This window comes from Entelurus aequoreus, linkage group LG21, assembly GCF_033978785.1.
Source record: "Entelurus aequoreus isolate RoL-2023_Sb linkage group LG21, RoL_Eaeq_v1.1, whole genome shotgun sequence".
Taxonomy (NCBI): domain Eukaryota; kingdom Metazoa; phylum Chordata; class Actinopteri; order Syngnathiformes; family Syngnathidae; genus Entelurus; species Entelurus aequoreus.
In genome coordinates, this window is record NC_084751.1 from 38,466,406 (window position 1) to 38,474,143 (window position 7,738).

Below are 7,738 nucleotides of genomic sequence, written 5' to 3' on the forward strand. Positions count from 1 at the left end.
ACATGGACTTGTTTCTTCGGCATTGTCCACACGTTTAAGTCAGGACTTTGGGAAGGCCATTCTAAAAAACATAATTCTATTCTGATTTAGCCATTCCTTTTCCACTTTTGACGTGTGTTTGTAGTCATTGTCCTGTTGGAACACCCAACTGCGCCCAAGACCCAACCTCCGGGCTGATGATTTTAGGTTGTCCTGAAGAATTTGGAGGTAATCCTCCTTTTTCATTGTCCCATTTAAAGCACTAGTTCCATTGGAAGAAAAACAGTTCCAACGCATAATACTACCGCCGCCATGCTTGACGGTAGGTATGTTGTTCCTGGGATTAAAGGCCTCACCTGTTCTCCTCCAAACATATTGCTGGGTGTTGTGGCCAAACAGCTCAATTTTCACATGGTCAAAGATAAGACCTTCTGGAGGAAAGTTCTGTGGTCAGATGAAACAACAATGATTTGGTCACATGTTCAGTAGACCCATAAAAAAATTCATAAAATAACCAATCTTTGTGAATGTTTTTTTGTGACCAACAAGTATGTGCTCCAATCACTCTATCACAAAAAAATAAGAGTTGTAGAAATTATTGGAAACTCAAGACAGCCATGATATTATGTTCTTTACAAGTGTATGTAAATTTATGACCACGACTGTAAATGTCTATACAGACCACTATAAATATATCCTATGGGTAACTAGGTTTTTCGTTATCAATTCTTTCCAAATCAAAATAGAAAAAAATCAAAATTTTCCCAAAATAAATAATGTAAATTCAAAAGGCTTTTTTTTAATTCAAACAATGATTATAGTTAAACATGCAGACAACAATTCAACACACAGTAGCAGTGTGGTGCCTTTAGGGACATTTTGGACACATGGACTTTATGGACTTTGGATCAAACTTGACATTTTTGACTGTATGCTACAATTTAATTTGAAAATAGTTATTCAAATAAAATATTTTGGTTTCCCCCCCACATAGAAAATTGTGTTTAAAGATTCCGAAAGATCTGGAGCAGGGGTCACCAACGCGGTGCCCGCGGGCACCAGGTAGCCCGTAAGGACCAGATGAGTAGCCCGCTGGCCTGTTCTAAAAATAGCTCAAATAGCAGCACTTACCATCGAGCTGCCTCTATTTTTTAAATTTTATTTATTTACTAGCAAGCTGGTCTCGCTTTGCTCAACATTTTTAATTCTAAGAGAGACAAAACTCAAATAGAATTTGAAAATCCAAGAAAATATTTTAAAGACTTGGTCTTCACTTGTTTAAATAAATTCATTAATTTTTTTACTTTGCTTCTTATAACTTTCAGAAAGACAATTTTAGAGAAAAAATACAACCTTAAAAATGATTTTAGGATTTTTAAACACATATACCTTTATTACCTTTTCAATTCCTTCCTCTTCTTTCCTGACAATTTAAATCAATGTTCAAGTACATTTTTTTTTTTTATTGTAAAGAATAATAAATAGATTTTAATTTAATTCTTCATTTTAGCTTCTGTTTTTTCAACAAAGAATATTTGTGAAATATTTCTTCAAACTTATTATGATTAAAATTCAAAACAATTATTCTGGCAAATCTAGAAAATCTGTAGAATCAAATTTGAATCTTATTTCAAAGTCTTTTGAATTTCTTAAAAAAAAAAAAAATTCTGGAAAATCTAGAAGAAATAATGATTTGTCTTTGTTAGAAATATAGCTTGGTCCAATTTGTTATATATTCTAACAAAGTGCAGATTGGATTTTAACCCATTTAAAACATGTCATCAAAATTCTAAAATTAATCTTAATCAGGAAAAATTACTAATGATGTTCCATAAATTATTTTTTAAATTTTTTCAAAAAGATTCGAATTAGCTAGTTTTTCTCTTCTTTTTTTCGGTTGAATTTTAAAGAGTCGAAATTGAAGATGAACTATGTTTCAAAATTGAATTGTCATTTTTTTCGTGTTTTCTCCTCTTTTAAACCGTTCAATTAAGTGTAAATATCATTAATTGTTAATAATAACATAGAGTTAAAGGTAAATTGAGCAAATTGGCTATTTCTGGCAATTTATATAAGTGTGTATAAACTGGTAGCCCTTCGCATTAATCAGTACCCAAGAAGTAGCTCTTGGTTTCAAAAAGGTTGGTGACCCCTGATCTGGAGGATGCTTAATTTATGTCATGATCCGTGGCCTGGATCATGTTTTGTTATTTTCTGTTAGTTTTGGACTCCCTCAGTTCCTGTTTTGTGTACCCTTGAGTTTGTTTCAGTTACCATGGTTACTTATTATTTTCACCTGCCTCTGATTGGTGTTCGGGACGCTCACCTGTTTCCCGAGCACTAATCAGAGGCATTATTTAAGCCTGCCTTTGCCACTCAGTCGGCCTGGCTTCATTGTTTGCTTCATGCACCTCTTACGTGAGTATTGCTTGTCTTTAGTCTATGCTAAGTGGTAGCCTTAGCTTCGAGTGCGATCGGCACGTTGTCTCTTTGGCTTGTTTTTTTGGTTTTGTACTTCTTTGATCTTCAAAAATAAATCATGTTCCTACCTGCACGTCCTGTCCGGAGTGGTCCGTTTGCATCCCGGGGGAGCGAATCCTGCAGAAAGCTGCAAACCCCCGTCCCCCCCGCCGTCACAGTTTAAGAATAGCATGTTGAATAATGCTTGTTTTCCGAATAAAATACGTGTTTATATCTTAAAAGCCCTGCTAAATTCTAGATTTACAAATCATAATTTAGGATGTAAAATTATCTGTCCATGCATGTACTTCATTTGACTAGTTTTTAGCATTATTTGGTAACATTTTCTATTTTGACAGCTCAATTCTGCAGTGCAGACCTAGTTTTCGCAGAGCCGCTGTAATAGACAAGCGTGATGGTGTGTGGGTGCCGAGATGTCTGTGGCAGTGGATTTTTTATTTATTAATTTATTTTTTAATGCACACCTGTCAAACGTGCAATTTCAATGTTGATTTTGTGTATTTATTAGAAAAAAAAACGTTTCTTTATTTCAATATTTTTCCCTAAAGTATGCATTGAGGCTACAGGGTGAGTTTTAATACATTTAACACACTAATCGATAGATCAATAGCTCGATTGGTAGCTCCAGCCCGAGCTTAAACATACTAAATCAAGACTGTGTAAAAAAACATATTTTTGGTTAACATTTCCGCCTAAAACCGAGGCGTATGAAAAGGCACCACTCTATCCATCCATCCATTTTCTACCGCTTGTCCCGTTCGGGGTCGCGGGGGTGCTGGAGCCTATCTCTACAATATGCAATTTGCACTACTACATTTTTTGTGTACGTGGTGATCTCCCATGAATGCACTTATTGTTCTCCAAGGTCTTCAGGCCCGTGTGTGTGTGTGTGTGTGTGTGTGTGTGTGTGTGTGTGTGTGTGTGTGTGTGTGTGTGTGTGTGTGTGTGTGTGTGTGTGTGTGTGTGTGTGTGTGTTTGTTGCATTGCCTATTCTACATCAAGGTTCCCTTAATAGTAACAATGTGAAATGTGAAGTTCTGTTCTCTGTTATCATAATGACTTCACTTATAGATTCTGACAGCCACACACACACACACACACACACACACACACACACACACACACACACACACACACACACACACACACACACACACACACACACACACACACACACACACACATTCTTGTATTTGTTACCTTCTCGAGACCTCCGAAAAATGCCTACCTCTTTAGGACCACCCTTTCTGGATATATAAATATTTGTATTTACAACATTAATAGTATATAAATACTATGCAAATATATACAAAACCTTGTTGTGAAAAATGAGTTGAAATTTCACAAGAAAGAGGTAAAAATTTCACAAGAAAAACTTTGAATTTTAGCAGTATTATAATAAAAGTTTTAACTTTACTCAACGCAAGTCAAAATCTTACAAGGAAAACTGAGCATGTGTGCAATATTATGATAAAAGTTGGAATTTTACTCAATAACAGTCGCAATTTTACAAGATAAGCTTAAAATTGTATCAATTTTATGAAAAGGGTCGTAATTTTACTCGACAAAAGTCACAATTTAATGAGAAAACTATCATTTTGGCAATATTATAATAATCAGAATTTTACTTGGCAAAATTATGACCCATAATTGTACTCCAAAAATGTCACTATTTTACAAGAACAACCAAAAAATTGGCAATATTGTTATAAAAGTCTGAATTTTATACGACAAATGTCACCATTTTGCATTCAAAAGTAATAATTTTACTCCAAAAAGTCTCTATTTTACAAGAACAACCAAAACATTTGCAATATTGTGATACAAGTCTGAATTTTAAATAACAAATGTCACCGTTTTGCATTTAAAAGTAATAATTTTACATAAAAAAGTCATATTTTTTACGAGAAAATATTGCAATATTACAGAAACAGAAAGAATATGAGAATTTTTTCCCAATTTTTTAAGAAAAATGTCGACACATTGTGAGAAAAAGACTGCTTTCAGTAAAAAAAAATTATTAGTTTTTATTTTTTGTTTGTAATTGGTTTTTAATCTTCATTATTTACTTAAAGTTATTACAGTATGTCTCTAAATACATATATATATATATATATATATATATATATATATATATATATATATATATATATATATATATATATATATATATATATATATATATATATATATATATATATATATATATATATATATATATATATATATTTATTTTGTTTAATTAAATTTGGCCAAAGGGGGCGCATTTCAATGTCTTACACACTTGTTATTTCATATGTTGACCAGCGGGGGAGCACTTTTAAAACCGACACACAGTCAATTTGAAAAATCCTTCCTTTTTTGGGACCACCCTAATTTTGATAGAATTCACCACCAGGGGTGCAAATGAGACATTCTCTATTAGATGCAATGGTTTTCCATATTGGGACCATATGGACGGTACTTTTCCTTGTTGATGTCTCAAGAAGGGTAGAAATACACACGCACACGCACACGCACGCGCACACACACACACACACACACACACACACACACACACACACACACACACACACACACACACACACACACACACACACACACACACACACACACACACATTTAACACAACAGATGACGTATTTCTGCTTAAACTAACCCAAAAATGTTACCCAACCTTAACATTTGCCATTTCTAATTGATCGCTTGGTAATGATTACAATGGAGTTTTTCCAAAATATGTAATCGAGTTAAGTTTATCCCATTTTAGCTTTACTTTTTTATTCAAACACGTTCTTCTTAAGCAATCTTAAGCTTATTTATTTCTCTTATAAAAGAGTATTGCTGTTTATTTTTCAGCTACCTTCACAAAGACCAATGACCTGAGTGTACAATACAGTGGTAGAAGTACACCTAACATATCGACATATTGTTCAATGGACAAATAATACACTTCTAGATAGAATAATGAGGTGAGGGTGTGAACTTGGGAGTCGCCCCGTATGGCCGACACACAAATGCACACATGCTTTAATGTGTTCCGAGATCGCAGCAGACCTCTACTTAGTGCGTGCCCAGACTTGAATGATGTGGTTTTCAAAGGGGAAGCCTTCACTTTAGTTGGTGTGTGCATGAGGGGTGTGGGTGTTTTCTTCAGATCAATGAAGTTACGTGAGTGCAGCAGCTTTTGAGTCCATACACACTCTTGTGAGGCCTGTTTTTAGTCAAGTGTCACACTCTGCCCTTTTGACATCTGGTCCCTGAAAGCACCGGAGAGCCTTATTGGTGTGTGTGTGTGTGTGTGTGTGTGTGTGTGTGTGTGTGTGTGTGTGTGTGTGTGTGTGTGTGTGTGTGTGTGTGTGTGTGTGTGTGTGTGTGTGTGTGTGTGTGTGTGTGCGCGCGTAAATTAGGGTGAATGTATGTCTGTGTTTGATTTGCTGGCCTTGCATGCTGGGCTGTTCTTCCTAATTGATAGCTGTTACTTCCAATAGGAATGCTTTGACCAGGGTTTTATAATGCCGATTCCAATATCCATCATCCACGAGTGAGATTGGCAGATACCAATACTGATACCATGTATCAACCGTAATAACCATTCTTTTTTGTTACATACAATTGTAAAAAACCCAAAACCAGTGAAGTTGGCACGTTGTGTAAATGGTAAATAAAAACAGAATACAATGATTTGCAAATCCTTTTCAACTTATATTCAATTGAATAGACTGCAAAGACAAGATATTTAATGTTCCAACTGAAAAACTATTTTTTTTTCCTGCAAAAAATCATTAACTTAGAATTTAATGGCAGCAACCCATTGCAAAAAAGTTGGCACAGGGGCATTGTTACCACTGTGTTACATGGCCTTTCCTTTTAACAACACTCAGTAAACGTTTGGGAACTGAGGAGACACATTTTTGAAGCTTTTCAGGTGGAATTCTTTCCCATTCTTGCTTGATGTACAGCTTAAGTTGTTCAACAGTCCCGGGGTCTCTGTTGTCGAACTTTAGGCTTCATAATGCGTCACACATTTTCAATGGGAGACAGGTCTGGACTACAGGCAGGCCAGTCTAGTACCCACACTCTTTTACTATGACGCCACGTTGATGTAACACGTGGCTTCATATGTTGGATGGCAACATATGTTTCTCCAAAAGCTGTATGTACCTTTCAGCATTAATGGTGCATTCACAGATGTGTAAGTTACCCATGTCTTGGGCACTAATACACCCCCATACCATCACAGATGCTGGCTTTTCAACTATGCGCCTATAACAATCCGGATGGTCCTTTTCCTCTTTGTTCCGGAGGACACGACGTCCACAGTTTCCAGAAACAATTTGAAATGTGGACTCGTCAGACCACGGAACACTTTTCCACTTTGCATCAGTCCATCTTAGATGAGTTCGAGCCCAGCGAAGCCAGCGGTGTGTCCGGGTGTTGTTGATAAATGGCTTTCGCTTTGCATAGTAGAGTTTTAACTTGCACTTACAGATGTAGCAACCAACTGTAGTTACTGACAGTGGTTTTCTGAAGTGTTCTTGAGCCCATGTGGTGATATCCTTTACACACCGATGTCGCTTTTTGATGCAGTACCGCCTGAGGGATCGAATGTTGGTGTTCGGTCTTGCTGCTTACGTGCAGTGATTTCTCGAGGTTCTCTGAACCTTTTGATGATATTAAGGACCGTAGATGCTGAAATCCCCAAATTCCTTGCAATAGCTGGTTGAGAAATGTTGTTCTTAAACTGTCGGACAATTTGCTCACACATTTGTTGACAAAGTGGTGACCCTTGCCCCATCCTTGTTTGTGAATGACTGAGCATTTCATGGAAGCTGCTTTTATACCCAATCATGGCACCCACCTGTTCCCAATTAGCCTGTTCACCTGTGGGATGTTCCAAATAAGTGTTTGATTAACATTTATCAACTTTCTCAGTTATGTTTGCCACTTGTGCCAGTTTTTTTGAAACATGTTGCAGGCATCAAATTCTAAATGAGCTAATATTTGCAAAAAAATAGCAAAGTTTACCAGTTCGAATGTTAAGTATCTTGTCTTTGCAGTCTATTCAGTTGAATATAGGTTGACAAGGATTTGCAAATCATTGTATTCTGTTTTTATTTACCATTTACACAACGTGCCAGCTTCACTGGTTTTGGGTTTTGTATCTATTACAGTATAGAGGGGATTCATATTGCCTCATTCGTCGCGGTTTACCTGACACAAGAAAGGTGACTAAATTGGGGGGGGGGGGGTTGCACAATCCACTTTCGCTGCCAGA